Source organism: Mandrillus leucophaeus, unplaced genomic scaffold (assembly GCF_000951045.1).
Source record: "Mandrillus leucophaeus isolate KB7577 unplaced genomic scaffold, Mleu.le_1.0 Scaffold690, whole genome shotgun sequence".
NCBI lineage: Eukaryota > Metazoa > Chordata > Mammalia > Primates > Cercopithecidae > Mandrillus > Mandrillus leucophaeus.
In genome coordinates this window covers 791,023-811,268 of record NW_012107475.1, presented here as the reverse complement: position 1 = coordinate 811,268, position 20,246 = coordinate 791,023, and the positions used below count along the sequence as shown (strand labels likewise).

The 20,246-nt window shown below is 34.0% G+C and overlaps 1 protein-coding gene across 1 annotated transcript in view; it reads left to right on the top strand.

Annotated features, from left to right (window-relative positions):
- The window catches only part of ASCC3 (activating signal cointegrator 1 complex subunit 3), a 404,060-nt gene that overhangs the window by 318,047 nt on the left and 65,767 nt on the right, over window positions 1–20,246 (top strand). The window lies entirely within an intron of this gene.

The following is a 20,246-nucleotide window of genomic DNA, read 5'->3' as shown; positions in this document are numbered from 1 at the left end:
GTCTACCTTTCTTTCTACATAATGTATCCTTCTGGCTTTTCTTCACTTTGTTGATTTTAAGTGTAATAATTTACCACAAATCTTTGTTAACACATTAGTTAGGATATTCATATATTCTGACTGTTATCTTATCCTTCAGATGTGTTGGTGCTTTTTTAAAAAGTTAAGAACAATTGGACCATTCTGTCTTTAAAGTCCTTCTGTTATAAATTCATTGATTCTATGGTAGTTCCCTGAGTAACTTTTTTCCTTCCTCTTCTATTGCTTTATCATTCTCAATAAGCTTCAGTATCCTATTCACAGGTTTTAAATTTCTCAGTTTTTTCCCCTCCAAGAAATTAGTTTGTAAATTTTGTGCCCAGCATAGTGCCATGTACATTTTAGTGAGTTTGAAAATATTTATTAATGAATTGATGAACAGATGGGAGGATAGATGGATCCTGTAGTAATCAGTTTTCTATTTGCTGTGTAGAAAAGCATAGAGGACTAAAGTATATGAGGTAGCTACCGAAAAATATTTTTTTTAACTTAAAAATTTATTTCTGATGGAAGAGTACAAAGTATAAAGACTTTTTTAGATCCTTAAGAATGATATTTTTATCAGCTTCTAGCCAAAGATTCAAAAAAGTAGGATTTCTCTTGGGGAGAGACTGTTAGCACAGGCAGCAAAATAATGGTTAATAAATTTGGGCATGCCTCTTAGTATCTGTTAGATTTAAGACTATAATTTATTTCGTATTTATCTAATCTCATATTTAAGCATACTTTTCTGCCTTGGAAACGTATAATAACAGCTAACACCTTTGAGCAGTTTTTACGCACTAGACATTAAGAACTTTAAATTAATAAACTAATTTAATCCTCACAACAACCACTCATTTGATATTAATAACATCCCATCATTTTTCCCATTTTAAAGGTTAACCATCTTGTCCAAAGTGAGTAGCTCGCAGTGTAGCACCAGAATATGGGCCCTGAAACCATCCTACTATACTGCCTCTCAAGTCATACACATACACACACACACACACACACACACACACACACACACACACACACACAGTTAGATGGAAGGCATTGAGGTGGGAGGTACAAAGTAACAAGTTAAAACTAGATACACGCTGTAAAGGAAGTTTGTGAGAATCATATGCCTACTACATTCTGTACCCCTGTTTACTCCACTAAAAAAGCCAAAAAAACCTTAAAATCCCAGGGAAATTAAACATTTGCTTTAGTCTTCTCTTTGAAAAGGCATTGATCACGAAAGGTCTGTTCCCATCCTGTCAGCAGCATGTTTCTTTCTGGCATTACACTATATGAAACCAGTTATGCTAATCTGTTGGTATATTTTTGTTATATATTTTGTTAAAATAAAGTCAGTTCTGAATTTATTTTACCTTTTACACAAAAGGTCTGTTCCCATCCTGTCAATAACTGAATAAATGGAACCATCTGAAAATATGTGTAAGGAAAGCTATATAGTGGAATATTTATATAGATATGATATGGTCTACCCCATAAAAATTTCCACAGCAAGAATTCTTCTCTCATGGTGTTTAGTCCAAGGAGCTCTCGGCTTGCACTAGATATTGTCTCAGTCTCCATTATCTCAGTGAGGGTTCATTCTGAATGAAGAACCATAGGACTCACATTGACAAGAAGATATGTGGGTATCACACTGTTTTCTTAATTTCTTGCCTAGGAATTATTCTTCGTTCACTAGCAAACACTATGTGTAACTACCACCAAAATCCTAAATAATACAGCAAGATTGTAAAATTATGTTGTAATTTCCAGAAATCGTTCTCTTAAGTTTCTTTAAATGACTTTTTTTTTAACCATGAAAAGACTACCAAATGACTCACAGAACCTCAGTATCCCCCCTACTTTTGCCTCCAAAAATGCATATTCATGTCATTGTGGTTTTAAAATAAGGAGAAACTAGTAGTCAGACAGAAGCAGTAGGGAACAGGATGATAAAAGCATAAGAAGATGAGGAAAGCTGTGGGGATAACATTAGTGTTTCAAAGATCTGTTTCCATTGTCATTGCTTTTGTTATCTTAATACTTAAAGTCATATCATGTTTTTGTACAATTCACTCATGTAACATTCATTATTAATGCTTCCTTTTACTAAGATATATTCATTGATGTTTCTAAAGTCATTTTTAATCTTTAGTTTTTAAATTTTTAGTATTTCTGATAACATTACAACTGAAATACTTCTATTTTTTTTGAGTATTACTTTGAACTTTCCATAATATTTTCTTAAATTTTATTAGTGAATAAAGTTTTCTTATTTCTTAAGCTACCCATTAAATTTGTCTTTTGGTTTTCAGGATTTTGGGGTATTAATAACATATAGAAATTAGGTTCATTAAGATTTTTCTTTTGGGTCCTCTGAATATATTGCATTGTGATGATTGTGGGCACAAAAAATAAGCTAAAAGGTAATCATAAATTGGAAAAAAAGAATATTAAAACATGAATTCACTCTTACCAAACATTTCTAAATATATAAACCTATTATTTCTCTCCTATTATCATCAAAACATAGTTTCAAGTGATAGTCTCTTGATGGTATCTAGTCCTAACTGATGGTACCCTCTTTTGGACCTTTTCTTCCTTTAGAGAATATAAGTATTTATAATCTTGTACTGAGCTATATGGTTTTCTCTTTTTTAAAAAATGAGTTGGAATTCTTACCCTTTATGTGGTCATTTTGCATATTACTATTAACTTTTCTGAAATAAGAATTAGAATTTCCAGAATACAAAATCAATGTACACAAATCAGTAGAATTTCTACACACCAAAAACATTCAAGCTGAGAGTCAAGTCAAGAATGCAATCCCATTCACAATAGCGACTAAAAGAATAAAATGCCTAGAAATACATCTGACCAAAGAGATGAGAAATCTCTGTAATGAGAATTACAAAACACTGCTCAAAAACAGAGTTGACACAAACAAATGGAAAAACATTTCATATTCATAGATAGGAAGAATCAATATTGTTAAAATGGCCATACTGCCCAAAGCAATTTATACATTCAGTGCTATCTCTAACAAACTACCAATGACATTCTTCACAGAATTAGGAAAGACTATTCAAACTTTATATGGATCCAAAAAAGAGCTTGAATAGCCAAGGCAATCCTAAATAAAAGGAACCAAGCTAGAGATATCATGTTACCTGACTTCAAACTATACTACAAGGCTACAGTAACCAAAACAGCATGGTGCTAGCACAAAAACGGACATAGACTGATGGAACAGAATAGAGAGCCCAGAAGTGAAGCCACATACCTACAACCATCTAATTGTCAGCAAAAAGAATGAGAAAGAAGACTCCCTATTCAATAAGTGGTGCTGGGATAATTGCCTAGCCATATGCAGAAGATTGAAATAGGACCCCTTCCTTACCCAAATACAAAAGTCAACTCAAGATGGATTAAAGACTTGAATGTGAAACCTAAAACTACAAAAACTCTGGAAGGTAACCTAGGAAATACCATTCTGGACATAGGCCCTGGCAAAGATTTCATGAAAAAGATACCAAAAGCAGTTGCAACAAAAACAAAAGTTGACAAATGAGACCACATTAAACTAAAGAGCTTCTACATAAGAAAACAAATTATCAGTAGAGTAAACAGACAGCCTACAGAATGGGAGAAAATATTTGCAAACTATTCCTCTGACAAAGGTCTAATATTCAGAATCTGTAAGGAACTTAAACAAATTAAGAAAAAAAACAAACAACCCCATTAAAAAGTGGGCAAAGGACATGAACAGATACTTTTTAAAAGAAGATATACATATGGCCAATAAGCATATGAAAAAAATGCTCAACATCACTAATTATTAGAAAAATGCAAACCAAAACCACAATGAGATACCATCTCACACCAGTCAGAATGACTGTTATTTTAAAAGTCAAAAAATAACAGATGCTGGCAAGGATGCAGAGAAAAGGCATCATGTATACACTGCTAGTAGAAATGTAAATTAGTTCAGCCATTGTAGGAAGCAGTGTGGCAATTTCTCAAAATGCATTGCTAATAGAAATGTAAATTAGTTCAGCCATTGTGGAAAGCGGTGTGTAGATTTCTCAAAGAACTTAAAACAGAACTACCCCTTGACCCAGCAATCCATTATTAGGTATATACCCAAAGGAATAAAAATTGTTCTGCCATAAAGACACATGCACGCATATGTTTATCGCAATACTATTCACAATATCAAAGTCATGGAATCAACCTAAATGCCCATCAACAGTAGACTGGATAAAGAAAATGTGGTACATACATACCATGGAAAACTATGCAGCCATAAAAAAAGAATGAAATCATATTCTTTGCAGAAACATGGATGGAGTTGGAAGCCATAATCCTATGTGACACACAGGAATAGAAAACCAAATACCACATATTCTCACTTATAAATGGGAGCTAAACATTGAGAATACATGGACATGAAGAAGGGAACAACAGACATAAGGGCCTACTTGAGTGTGGAAGCTGGGAGGAGGGAGAGGATCCAAAAACTACCTATTGAGTACTATGCTTATTACCTGGGTGACAAAATAATCTGTACCCCAAACCACCACAACACACAATTTACCTGTGTAGCAAACTTGGTCATGTAACCTTGAACCTAAAATTAAAGTTTAATTAATTACTTAATTGATTAACAGAAGATTGTCAGGATTGGTAAAAATTCTATATGTTATATCTGTTTATATGTTATCCTTTGAATTCTCGCCTTTTATGTTCTTTTTCTTTATATGTAGAATGGTTGGGGTCAGCCTGGTAGTTTTCAGAATGATATTATATTGACAATATCACCTTTGACCAAAGAATGGAGGCAACAGATAGTTTCTCAGTTTGCAGATGAAACTGAATTTTTCCAAATAGTATAGAGCTAAGCTAAAGGAAATTGTCTAAAAAAATTTTTAAGAATATATTTCAGTGTGCATATCTTGAATAACTTACCTTTAAGTATTACTCTCCATTTTTTCATACTCAGTTTCGTTGTTCACTATTCTGCCCACAGACTATATATTGATTCATCAAAAATACATTTATTGTGTGTCTACAATGTATAAGGCACTTTCTAGGGGCAAGATACAGAACAATGAACATTAGTGGCAAACTTCCTATGTGTATGTGTGAGAGTGTGTGTGTGTGTATGTGTGTGGGTGAGTAGGTGTGTGTGTGGTCATACACAGATAAATTATGGACAATGGTAGTAAACCATGAAAGACACTTGCACTTTGGTGTTGCTACTGACTGAAATCATCAGCTCAGTGTGATGCTCTAAGGATGACAGCAGATGTTGCCCATTATTAAAAAGAATATCTAAAAACAAAACAGGAAATAGTTATGTTAATCGTCCATATGGAGAAGACTTGCTATATACATTTCCGGTGGCCTCAGATCAAAAGGACATCAGAGAAAGTCTGAATGTGTCCAAAATGAGCTACTCAAATGTTAGAAGACATGTGATTAGAGCACTTTGGTCTAGAGAGGCAAAGGCTTTGAATCAATGGGACCAAAATTGAAATCATGAATAGAGGCCCTCTTTGGATCTTGAAAACAGTAACTTTTTCACAGTTAGTAGGAAGTTCCATCTGATCCTGCAAGAAATGAGCTCAGAGGATTTATTACTTCAATTGATGGATATAACATATGCCAAAAATTTATAGATTCAAAAAGAGATGGGATAAATTTATTAAAAGTTACTGAAGAACTAAAATAGAAAATGGAATTGTGACTGTCATATTTGGTATGATAGGTGATTATTTTTGTTTGTTTGTTTGCTTTTTTTTAACAAAGCAGGGATCAGGATTGGACCTGCCTGGCATGTGCATGAATTTTTTCTGTTGGAGCTCTAGATACTTTAGGAATATATTTATTCTTCAGAGTATTGTGTGCTTTTTAAAAAAAAAAAAATTGTGGCAGTCTGTTAGTACTTGCAGATACTAATTTCTGTTGATTATTATTCCATTATATGAAACTATTCCAGTCAACAGTTGAGAAAGGAAATACACTTCCACTCATTTTTTATCTCCTGTAACATTTCTTTTGAGACTTCCATTTTTATTTATTCTTCTTTCCTAGAAGCTTAGCTGATTCTGGCTTAGGTTTTTAGATATCGTCGTCTTTAAATGATAGTAAAATACTCTAGTCTGGGTGTAAAGCAAAGATTCTATTGAAACTATTTCTCTTCACTAATCTCCTTCTACAATAGAAGCCCATTTATTTAAATCCCGTCTTTTCCATATAGCCATTAAAAAATGTTAATTACTTTTTATTGAGAACCCACTACATGCTAGGCACTTTATATACATTATTTATAAGCATCAAATAGTCCTTCAAGTTAAGTGTTAGTATGTAAATAATGAAATTGAATTTTAATGAGATTAAGTTGTTATAGCTTCTATAGAAAGTAACTCCTTAGAACTTTTTCCTATGCTTTATTTCCTCTCCTAGACATACTCTATCTTTATCCTATTATTTCATTCCAGCTGTAAAAAATTTTTAAAGCATTGACATGTAAGATATATACTTCTTAAAAATAAAGAACCAGAGTTACTTTTAAAATTATGTATGACCTTGTAACTAGAATCATAAGTATTAAATACAGATCTTAATTACTAACAAAATAATTATTTCAGCTTTTTTTTATTGAAGACATTATTTTAAGTTTTAAACAATCTGATGCTATTTTGGAAAACGTTAGGTATTTTATAAGAACCCTTGCCAAGTTTTTTCTAACACCATGAATTAATAAGCTTCGTAATTAAGGCAGCTGCTTCACACCTCTACTGTTAACCAGTGACATTACATCTGTCTTGCTCCATTGATGCCCTCCTCCTAGTTATTGAAGCATTTAGCAGTTTTAGCAACAGGGATTACATGGTATGGAGTAAGTAGTCTAATTAGATATAAGTAAAAATCCTGAGGGAAAAGGACATTTTGAAAGTAATTTGAAGAATCTCTTAATGATGTTGGCACTGAAATCCGAAGTCCAGAGTAGAAAGTGCCTGTCATCGTGGCAAACCAGGATCATGATCTGATATGTTCTGTGGACTTTTAGAAGGTAGCCGATTTTAAAACTGGAAGAGAAATGAAAAGCTTCAAAGTTAGGGAAAATTTGTTTGAACATATTTTTCAGAATATGCTTGCTATAATATTGATAATTTTGAAAGAAAACAAAATATGCCCCACATGTTTTATGTCTCAATAATTTTCAGTTAATTTGTATAACATACAGTTGGTTGTTATGGTACTTATGACAACATGAAATGAGATTTTATTTATATATCAAATATTTAATTAAAAGTAGTGAAATTCTTATTTTCACACAAGCTTGGATATTGACTAAAAGAATGAGTTTCATGTCTAAATGTAAATATAACTATTCCAAATTTAGAAAAGTACCAGAACAATAGGATTTTTATGTGTCCATAAATGTCCAGGTTTAGCAGTTCTCTGTACTGTTCTCTTTAAAAGCACGCTGATTCTTTGCTCTGCCTGTATATAGAATATTTTCAGTAATATAACATCTTTAATATTTGAATTTTATCATGTTTGAGGCACAACTACAGATTGTTTTGTAGGAAAAATTGCAAAAATATCTTTCACAAACATATAAGGTTGAAAAAATAAGCAAGAATGTTTTTATAAGGGAGAAATTTAAAACTAAAAAAAAGGACAAGCCAGTTATGAATAGCATTGGTAGGGAACCTAGCATGTAAAAAAAGTTAAAGAGTTTATTAAAGGAAAAATGAAAGAAAGGAAGGTTAACTGAATAACAGTGAACACCACCAACCTCACAGCCTTCCATTTCCAAATAACCTCCTGACAATCACAGGATCCCATCTGCTACTCTTTATCTTCTTAGTGGGGAAACCTAATGGGATATCTTCCAGGGTTTGCGAGAAGAGCTTCCCTAACTCTCAGGCTGGGAAGCTGCCTGGCATCTTTTGGAGAGGCACAGATGGCAACTGTCTTGAAAAAAGGTATCTTTCTACTTCTCTTGGTCTCTTTCCCTTGAGACCTTCCACGTTCTCCATTATTTCTTAACTTCTAACCTTCTGCACTTACAAGCTTTCTTTAATATAGAGAAATGAGATATTTTCCCAATAGAAGTCCTCAATCTCAAATATATCTATTGTGATTTAGTAGGTTATAGGTTTTTAAGCTGTTATGTTCCAATAAGCATAAAATGTATTTGTAATACTGTCTGGAATTTGTCCTGTTTTAAATTTTTGTTCTTTTTTTTGTTTTTCTTAATTACTTTTGATTTCCTAAATTTTCCCACAGATTAAGATTAAGAATCAATTACCAGGATTCCAAATGTTGGTGATTAAATAGGAAATGAGTTTAGATTTAGGAATGAGTTTTAGTTATTGAAGAAATGTATTTAGATAACAAAATATATTTCTTTTATTATCTACCAGTTTAACTGTCTCATTAAAAAAGAAAATGGCCTAACCTTGCCCAAGATGACACAACTACTATGGAAAAATAATATAAAAACTCAGCTCCCAACAGGGAAAGGGCAGTGTTAGAATTTGTATCTCCTGGCAACCTTTTGAATGTCCTGTCTCGTTTCCCATTTCTGTTTTGTACTTTTCTTTTTTCCTTCTTTTTACATCTTATTTTGCTCTTTTATCTAAATTTACAAAGTAAGGTACATAAAAAGATTGCACCCATAAATTTCTCTGCTAAAGCTATCTGTAAAAGATACTTTTAGCTTGTCATTTATTAAAATTTGCTATGTATTCTATCCAATACTCAGTGCATTTGGGGAATACCAGAGAAACAGAGACAGATCCGTATTTTTTAAGAAGATTTATACTAGAGCCCTAAAAGCTTAATGAAAACAAAGGCATAAGCTTGTATCTATCTCTGTGTGCCATTGCTGCTCAATATAGCTTTATCTGAGCATGGCAAGTGTTTAGTTCTACCTACAGCATTCAAGTCTAAAAGAGTTGCTGACATTGCCCTCCCCCAAAGAGTTACCAGCCTGTCCTATGGGCAAGATTGGAACACCAAGCTCCCGGGGGCACATAAGAACATTTACAAAGGGTACTCCAACTAAACATTTTTAAATCGCAAACATAATCTTGGTTGGGTTTATATAAATTAAGTCATATTTATAAAACTTTCATGGTATTTTACTTTCCAGAGAATCTTATTAGGAATTATTTGGCAAAATAAATTATTATTAATCTGTTTTTGAAATTTTTTTATTATCGATAATAACTCTCTGTTTAACTTAGTGATATAATAACTACTTAGAATTGTCATTACACATGCAATCATGTTGGAGAAATAAAAATAACACTGAAACATATTATCCTACTGGAAATAAAATGTCTTCCCCAAATTTTAACCACCTCTCACTCTACTTTGAGTAAGTAGAGCATTTTTCAGATTTTTTAAATAAGTGGAAAATATGGAAACTTTAATATTGAATTAAGAATATTAAATCTAATTTTCATATGCTAGAAATTGGCTTCTGTAAATGTTTCTAATTTCATCCCAATAAAGTTTAAGTACTCTAAAGTTGTTAGGGTCTCTTTGGTTCAGCAGATGGGGTAATTCAGAAATCAATATGACCTCCTTCCTCCATGAATAATGGTGATTAGAACTGTTTCCAAAAGATTCATGATTCATGCCCCAAATGTCTTCTCAGTACAAATAATACCAAAATGCTGTTTAAACTAAAAGTCATATCATCCTACTTTTTATCATCAGAAAGCAGCTCAGTAGTTAAATAGGAGTGATCATTTCCAATATTTAAGGCCATCTGAATACGTTTCAGTATCACTTTTATGTAACAAGAGAAAAAGAAAAATTAAGCATGCCAGCATTCAATCCAACCCACTATAAGCAGAGTCCTACAATATTATGTTATTTTGGAAACATAGAATTGTAAAAGGAAAAAATAATCATAGAAAATACCCCTTCATGATGAGGGGTATTGTAAACAACTATGTTAACACAGATTAGAACAAAAATTTTTGTTAATTATTTATTATGAAGTATATCCTAATGTGTTTAAAAACAGGTCATTGTGTTTATCTCCTTGCTTTATTGAATCTTGTTTTATATGTAATACTACTTTTATAAGTTTTTTAAATTGAAAAGAGGACGGTTACCCTTTCTTAGTTTGTTATTCCTGACAGTGTTTCCCTGTGCCCTATTCCCTTTTCATTGATTGTTATCAGACCACCAGTAGTCCTCATACCTTAGCTATTATTTAGCCTGTCTTGGTGCATTCAGACTGCTACAAACAAAAATACCATAGAATAGGTAGCTTTAATAATAGATATTTATTTCTCACCGTTCTAGAGACTATGAAGTACCAAATCAAGGAATCAGCAGATTCAGTGTTTGGTGAGGGCCTGTCTCCTGGTGCATAGATGGCCATCTTCTAGTTGTGCCCTCACATGGCAGAAGTGGTGAGAGATTTCTCTGGAGTCTCCTTTATAAGGGCACTAACCCTATTCATGAGAGTTCTACTTTCATGACCTAATTACCCCCTCCCCAAAGCCCCCATCTCCAAACACCATCACACTGGGAGTTCAGGTTTAACTTATTAATGGGGGGCAGGGGACACAAATATTCAATGTAGAGCATAGTCTATATAGAGATTTATATCTACTGGTCGTTTTCTCACAAATCTTGTAAGAGTCAATAGTCCATGTGCAGAAAGATTGCAGAGCTATATCTTTTGTGATATCACAAGTATTTGTGTATATTGCCACATCACATTAACTTTTCACATTATAATGTTACATTATAAAAGAGTTTTTGCCTGCGGGTGATAACTCTGGCTTTCACTGACTCCCATATTCCACAAAGTTACAAAACAAACCTGTTGTGAAGAAAATTTTGCATATTAGCTCATCTGTCATCTAGTCAATTCACTAAGGTTATAATTCTGATCATGTAAGCTTAGTTATTATGAGCCTGGGTTCTGAAATGAAACCTGAACAATTTAAAATACTATCTCTGCCACTTTCTAGACTTTGGACAATGGTACTTACCCTCTGAGCCTCAGTTTCCTCATGAGGTTATTGGAATGATTGCATTAGTTTATATAGGTGAAGTGCATAGAACGATTATTTGCTTATTTGCAGTAATCAGTAAATATTAGCTATTATTTAATAATAATATTTATTGAGCACATATTATATTCCAGCCATACAGCAGAAAACAGAGCTAATGGTTCCACCACTCATGGACCTTACAGTTATAGTGGAGTTGGCCAAGAATAAACACACATGTAATTTCAGGTGAATATAAGTGGTAGATGTAGGGAAAACATGGTAATAATCAGAAGATAATTAGAGGATGCTCTTATTAATAGGATGGTTTACGATGATAAAGGAAAGCCATTCTGAGATGATATTTGAACAAAGAACTGAATACCATGAAGGAACAAATCATGAGAAAGCCTTGGGGAAGAAATCCCAGGTAGAAGGAAAAGCCAAATGCAAAGGAAGCAGGAGCTGCTTAGAAATTTCAAAGAATAGCAGAAAAGCCAGTATGCTTAAAGTGGAGTGCACACTGAGAGGGCCTAGGAGACAGAGGTGACGTCATCTAGGGCCATAGTAAGGAGTGTTGATATTTATCCTAAGTGTTCAGTGGAGCCATTGGTGGGATTTTGATCCGATGAGTGATGTGATGTTATTGATAGTGAAAAAGATCATTCTTGCTTTTTTATGGAGAACTGGCTGTTGGAGAGAGTCCACATGAGAGAAGATGGTGGCTTGGATAGAGTGGTTAGAGGTTGAAATGGTGAGTAGTAGTCAAACCCAGGATATTTTAAAGGTTGAGCCAACAGGAATTAATGATTGATTGATTATAAGTAGAGAATGGAAGATGCCATCTAGGTTTGGGCCTGAACAATTTGCTGAGAGAGAATACCATTAATTGAGGTGAAAAGCAATGAGTAAAGAGCAGAGTGTGTGTTTGTCTTGGGGAATGGGGGGACTGTGACAGGCATATGGATTCTTTTCCAAGTTTCAAAGTCATGAAATTGGTTGAGATCATCTGGGCAGTCAGTACTGACCAGAGGTCTAAAGGTTGAGCTCTTGAGAATGCTAGTATGTAGACTTTGGGGAGAGAAGGAGGAGAAGGTGTGACAACAAAGAAAACTAGGAGTGAGGAACAACAAGCAAAAAGGAAAACATCCAGGAGAGTGCAGTGTCCTGGAAACCAGGCGGAAAAAAGTATCTCAAGAAGGGGATGGTCTCAAACTAGGTATCAAAGGAACATAGCTCAAAATAATATGACAAACCCACAGCCAACATCATGCTGAACTTAAACTGGAATCATTCCCCTTGAGAACTGGAACAAGGTAAGGATGCCATTCTCACCATTCCTATTTAACACAGTCATGGAAGTGGTAGCCAGAGCAATCAGACAAGAGAAAGAAATAAAAGGCGTCCAAATAGGAAAATAAGAAGTCAAACTATCTCTCTTTGGTGATAATATGATTATATACTTAGAAAACCCTAAAGACTTCACCAAAAGAATATTAAAACCAACAAAAGATTTTAGCAAGGTTCCAGGATACAAATTCAGTGTACAAAAATCAGTAACATTTCTCTACACCAGTAATGTTCAATCTGAGAGCCAAATGAAGAATAAAATCCTATTTACAATAGCTGCAACAAAATTAGATACCTAGGAATACATCTAACCAAGGAGGTGAAAGATTTCTATGAGGAGAACTTCAAAATACTGTTAAAAGGTAACATAGATAACACAAACAAATGGAAAAACATTCCATACTCATAGATTGCAAGAATCAATGTCATTAAAATAACCACATGGCCCAAAGCAATCTACAGATTTAATGCTATTCCTGTCAAACTACCAATGTCATTTTTCACAGAATTGGGAAAACCTATTTTAAAATTCATGTGGAACCAAAAAAGAGCACAAATAGCCAAAGCAATTCTAAACAAAAAGAACAAAGCCAGAGGCATCACATTACCTGACTTCAAGCTATATTAAAAGGTTACAGTAACCAAAACAGCATGATACTCATACAAAAACAGACACATAAACCTGTGGAACAGAATAGAGAGCCCAGAAATAAAGCCACACACCTGCAGTCACCCAATCTTCAAGAAAGTTGACAAAAATAAGCAATGCAGAAAGGACTCTCTATTCAATAAACTGGCTAGCCCATATGCAGAAGAATGAAACTGGACTCCTACCTTTCACCATATACAAAAATTAGCTCTAGGTGGATTAAAGACTTAAATTTAAGACCTCAGACTATAAGAATGCTAGAAGAAAACCTAGGGAACACCATTCTGGACATCAGCCTTAAGAAGTAATTTATGACTAGGCCAAGATGGGTGGATCGCAAGATCAGAAGATTGAGACCATCCTGGCTAACACAGTGCAACCCTGTCTCTACTAAAAATACAAAAAAATTAGCTGGGTGTGGTGGCGGGTGCCTATAGTCCCAGTTACTCAGGAGGCTGAGGCAGGAGAATGGCATGAACCTGGGAGGAGGAGCTTGCAGTAAGCCAAGATTGTGCCACTGCACTCCAACCTGGGTGACAGAGCGAGACTCCATCTCAAAAAAATAAAAATAAAAATAAAATAATTTATGACTGAGTCCTCCAAAGCAATTGCAACAATGTCAAGTGAGACTTAATTAAAGAGCTTCTGCACAGCAAAAGAAACTATTAAAAGACCAAACAGACAACCTACAGAAAATATTCACAAATTATGTGTCCAACAAAGGTCTAATATCCAGAATCTATAAGGATCTTAAGCAATTGAAAAAGAAAAAAAAACCCAAACAACTCTGTTTAAAAATGGGTAGAAGACATGAACAGACACTTCTCAAAAGAAAACATACAAGAAACCAGCAAACATGAAAAAATGCTCCAAATCACTAATCAGAGAAATGCAAATCAAAACCACAATGAGATACTATCACACTAGTCAGAATGGCGCTTTTTTTTTTTTTTTTTTTTTTTTTGGAGACAGAGTCTCACTTTGTCACCCAGGCTGGAGTGCAATGGCATGATCTCTGCTCACTGCCATCTCTGCCTCCCGGGTCCAAGCGATTCTCCTGCCTCAGCCTCCCTAGTAGCTGTGATTACAGCACCCACCACCATGCCCGGCTAATTTTTGTAATTTTAGTTTAGATGGGGTTTCACCATGTTGGACAGGCTGGTCTCGAACTCCTGACCTCAGGTGATCCTCCCACCTCAGCCTCCCAAAGTGCTAAGTTTATGGGTATGCGCCACTGCACCTGGCCCAGAAAGGCTATTATTAAAAGTCAAAAAACAGATGTTGGCAAGGATGTGGGGAAAAGGGAATGCTTATAAACTGTTGGTGGGAATATAAATTAGTTCAGCCACTGCGGAGAGATATTTCTCAAAGAACTAGAAACAACTACTATTCAACCCAGCAATTCCATTACTGGGGATCCAAAAGAAAACAAATCCTTCTACCAAAAGACACATGCACTCACATGTTTATCTCAGCATTCTCACAGTAGCAAAGACATTGAATCAACCTAAGTGCCCATGAACAGTGGATTGGATAAAGAAAATGTGGTACATATACACCATGGAATACTACACAGCCACAAAAAAAAAAAAGAATGAAATCATGTCCTTTGCAGCAACATGGATGCAGTATTATCCTAAGCAAATTAACACAAGAACAGAAAAACAAGTACCACATGTTCTCACCTATAAGTGGGAGCTAAACATTGGGTACTCATGGACAAAAAGATGACTGTAGACACTGGAGACTGCTAGAGGGGAAGAGGGAGAGGGACAAGGGTTGTAAAACTAATTGTTAGGTACTATGTTCAGTAGTTGGGTGATAGAATCATTCATACCCCAAACCTCAGCATCACAAGTATACCAGGTAACAAACCTGCGTATGTACCCACTGAATCTAAAAGTTGAAAATTAATTAATTAAAATTAAGGTACATCTATGCAATGAAATACTGTGCAACCATTAATCCAGTGATGTATACCTATACCTCTAGTCATGGAATGCCATCCACAACATATTGTTTAGTGAAAGGAAAAAAAATCAAGGTACAAATAGTATATGTAGCTTGAGCCATATATATAGCCATATATATTACTATGCATACATATGCATAATAAAATATTTAGATGAATGTACACCAGTATATTAACACAGATCATCTCTGAGTGGTAGAATTTTAAATATTTTTTTCTTGATTATGGGTTTATAGTTTGATATTTTCAATAAGTAAATGATATTTTAAAATAATTTAAAAGCTATTTTAATTTTTAAATAAAAATTTTCCTATTTTCTGGTCACTAAAAAAACAGGAAGAGGATGGTGATTAACTGAGTTAAAGACTGTTGAGGTACAGAGTTAGATGGGAGCTGAGAATATTCTTTCAATTGATAAGATGGAGATCCTAGGCGTCTTTAATGAGTAATTTCATTGGAGGGTTGAAGACCAAAGACTTATTTGAGAGGATTCAAGAGAGAATGAATTTTAAGAAAGTAGAGACAGCAAATACAGCTAGGAGTATCCTTCCTTACATGGAGCTAGGGAGGCAGAGATGGTATGGAATCAATTTTCTTTCTTTTTCTAAAGCTGTTGCAGCATATTTATATGCTCATGGAAATGATCCCAGGGTGGGGAGATAATACAGGAAGGAGCAATGTCCTTAAAAAAAAAACAAAAGATAAATGGCAATCAATGCATAAATGGAAGAATTGGCCTTAGGTACAAGTAGGGACAATTTATCCATCGTAATAGAAGATACAGTGTTGGAGTACAGATATAAGGAGGTTGCTGTTGGATAGTGGTATAATGAAGTTATGCACTTCTGATGACTTCAATTTTTTCATAAACTAAGAAGCAAGATCATCAGCTGAAACTGAGGAGGTGGGGAATGACCTGTAAATATAGGTAAAAGCCATTAATACATTGAGGTGGCCATAGTATGGTGGATTTAATACGGGTATTTGCATTTCAGAAACATGGGTTCGAATCTCAGCATGACCATTTTAACCTCTTCAGGTAACTGGCAAGTTATTTAATCCCGCTAAGCCTCAATTTCTTTATTCATTAAAAAATGTGTGATTATGCCTACCCTATACATCTTCACAGGGTTACTGTGTGTATCCAATAAGGTAATTAGATAATTAGTATGTATATGTTTATAAGGCATTATACATATTTAAGGAACACATGTTGGAACATATCTGACCTTACTCTAGACAGGTTTTTTGTTTTGTGTTCTGCTGCATTTTGGTTTAAGTTTATTATTTACATTTTGCTTTTCTTTTGCATTCAGTGCTGCTTTACTCTGGACACCTTTACATTTTTAGGGATTCAGAACACTTAGTCTCTCCCTGACTGTCAGAAGAGCAGCCCTACTGGACTCACTAAGAAACATTTTATTTCATTGTTAGTGGCTTGGAGGAATAAAATAAGTACACAGTCTTGTGACTATTGTGCTGCCAAGTAATCTTTGCTCTTAAGAGGCATTTTAAAAAATAAATGTCAATGTGTATATTTAAGGTCTGCAACATGATGTTATGAGATATATAGTAAAGTGGTAGCTATAGTGAAAGAAATTAGCATATCCATCCTCTCTCATACTTACCCCTTCAGGGGCATTTTCTGAGTTCTCTGTCTTTGGTTGCTCTGCCCTACTCCCTTGTTCCCTTCGTTCTCTCTCCCCAGGTTAATATTTTACTAAAAGCCATGGCTCTGGGGTTTAGACTACCACAGGGGAATGACAGTCTGTAAAAAAATGAACCTTCACTGCCACATCATCCTACCTCCAAATAAAAAAGCACTAAGGCTCTTTAATGTGACATTATCCTGGCTTTCAGACCAATGTCTGTGCTCCTAAGAGTGCTCATCTTTTTATTTTTTTTTTAAAGCCACTTAGTAATTAGGAGAAATCATAAAGTAATTATGATTAGTAATACTGATTATGACTGGGTCATTACCCCTTCACTAAGATGCTTTGCAAATGGATTAGAACTTCTTTGAGTTAGAAACTTGGGCTTGAAAGCTATGAGGAAGCTGTATTAGTAAGAAAAATGTTCTTTCTTTTGGGACTGAGCAGTAATCTGCAAAACAGTTGGGAACCCATTGGAAACCTGGCTCAGAGAAAAATCAGGCAAATCAAATTGGCCATTTTATTAGGCATATATTCATCGGAAAAATGCAGTTAAAGCTCTGCTCAAGTTAATCTAGTTCTTTAGTAATACCAACTCTAATTTGGTTGGACTGTGATGTTTAGTATTTATCTTCCTGAATAATTAGGCAAATATTACATTATCTAATATGATACTGGGCAGCAAGGACCATATTTAAAATCTAAGTATTTGTAAAATATAGGTTTTCAAGAATAAACATTTTTGTTGTACAAAGCATTACTTCATTTTAGTTTTTAATGAGGGATAAATGTCCATTTATTCTTTTATACAGGTACTGCACTTTTGTAATCTCTTCCTTCCTCTACTACAACTTATTCTTGACCACCTTTCCTAGTTAGTTCCTCTTGTTTGCCCTTCATTTTCTCCTATGTGGAAGATTATTTGTTCTATACCTATTACTATTCTACATATAATTCTTAAACATAGACCTTCCAAGTATATTTATATAGCACCTACTGGGTACAAGAGGAGCCATGATAATTAAGATAGGATTCCTGCTTTCAAGAAGGGAACAGGCCTATGTCTAAGAAGTGATTATAGCTTGATAGTAACAGTCTTGAAAGTGTAACTGGTACCAGCATATCTGGAATATGCTGAAATTCTGGTTATTAAGAACATGGGCTTTTATAATGGATGAAACTGGAAAGTTAAGTGAAATAAGCTGAGCATAGAAAGACACGTATTACATGTTTGCAGTCATGTATGAGAGCTAAAATGAAATTGATCTCATGGAGGTAGGGAATAGAATAATAGTTACCAGCGGCCGGGAGTATGGGGGATGAAGATAGGTGGGTTAATGGGTGCAAACACAGTTAGATAGAAGGGATAAGTTCCAGTGTACAGTAACTCAATAGAGTGACTATTATCAACTAGAATTTATAGTGTATTTCAAATAGCTAGAAGAGAAGACCTAGAATGTTTAGATATCCTAGTTACCCTGAGTTGATGATTCTACATTGTATGCACGTATTAAAAAAAAAACCACATGTATCCCATAAATATGTACAACTATTATACATCAGTAAAAACTGAACAATAAAAACATTATAGTGAAACACCTTAAAAACAAGGAAATTTTTTGAATATTAAAAAATAGAACATGGGCTTTGGCATCAAACAGGCATAACTACACCATTTTCTAACTGTATGACCTTGGACTAGTCACTTAACCTCTCTAAGATCCATGCTCCTCTATAAAATAAAGGGGAGGATTAAATAAAATAATATGTATAAAGCCTTAGTACATTACCTACCATATGATATCTGCCCTTGCTAGCTTTCATTAGTAATCATATTTTAATATTGATAGCAAATTTAGATCAATATATTATAACATATAAGTCATCTCTACATAGAACAAGTATCATTATTCTCTTCTAATCAAAATACCTTACAAGATGAATTTACATTCTTTAGCCTGACATATCAGATTGTTTTGAGTCTGGCTTCAGCATAGGGCAGGGTGAGAATAGCCCCCATCTTCAACTAATCTTCCCCCTTTTACTCCCTCATAAAGCTTATGCTAATCCACGTGCCAGGAATGCCTCCTTCCCCACCACAGCCAGTACAGTTTGTACACGTTGGTCCAAGACCCACCTCACTTATCATCCATGTGAAACACTAACCAAATAAAAAGGAAACATCGTAAGTCATTGGTTAAGGGATGGTTTAATTCAACAAGTAGGAGGTGAATCATGTAACTTTTTGGAAAAGTACTCAAGTTAGATTCTAATTCTATAGTATATGCCAAAATAAACTTCAGCTAGATTAAGTATTAAAGTGAAGCATAATGTTAAAATTTTATATTCTTCCCCCTTTTAAAATTCTAAAAGGGGAAGATCGGAAACAAAAAAGAGTTGAAGAAGTTGCAAAAGGAAATGGGTAAATTTACCTACATAAAAATATAGAATATATGCATGTCTTTAAATATAATTTTAAAAGCATTAATATATGTCATAATTCTGAAAGATAAAAAGGTAATATTTTAAAAATTTTAATCATAATATTTTAAAAATAGCCACTAACACTCCAGTGGTAAAATGAAAAGAAGGCATTTGATAACTAGTTACAAAAGAAGAAATTCATTTTTAACAAATATGAAGAAAACACTCAACCTTCTCACTGATAAAGGAATTAGAAATTGAAAAAAAAAATGGCAACCTTTTTAGCCTATGAAATTGTCGGGGATTCAAAAAGGATAATACACATTGATGATGAGAACGCTGTAAGTTGGACATTCCCAAACACTGCTAAATAGTCTTCACTGACCTGAAAATGTGATATCTATCAAAATTTTTATTTTACGCTTCTAAAAGATTTGAAACTTGGTGTTTTAATTGCAGTTCTAGGAATTGATCCAAAGGAATTAAGTGTGTTGTCAAAATGTATGTACACAAATGCACACAAATGGTCATCACAGCATTATTTATAATAGAAAGAAAAACTAGAAAACTTTCCTATAAAGACCAGTATCTCTCTTTCAGAATAAATAATTTGTAACCAGCAAAGCATAACCTTAACTTCTTGAAAGGGAATCAGTGGGAAAAAGTGTTTGTTTTTATACAGCCCTATATGTATACTCTAATAGGTATTTATGCATGTCAAACAATAGAAGATCACTTACTAATTAACTGACTAGTTTTGAAAAGCTCCTTCAGGAAAAAAATCTACCTACTGATTAATAATTCTTAACAGACTGTAGTCTTCCCACCATGAAAAGGCTAAAATGAATATTTTTATACTGGGTTATAAAATTTATAACAGAAGCCTAGAGGAATTTCCAGTGATATCTTTTGATTTCTAAATCCAAAGAAATGGGTATGCTTCATTCTCATACTATGTTTTCTGAAAAATTTTGTTGTTACTACTAAATAAAATACATGGAAATGGTCTTTATTACAGTAGTATTATTCAGAAATCTGTATTTTGTTTTAACATTACATTCTCCTGAAAAAGGATTCCACTTATTTCACAATGTTTTCCAACTGACAGTCCAATGGAATATAAGTATATCTCAGAA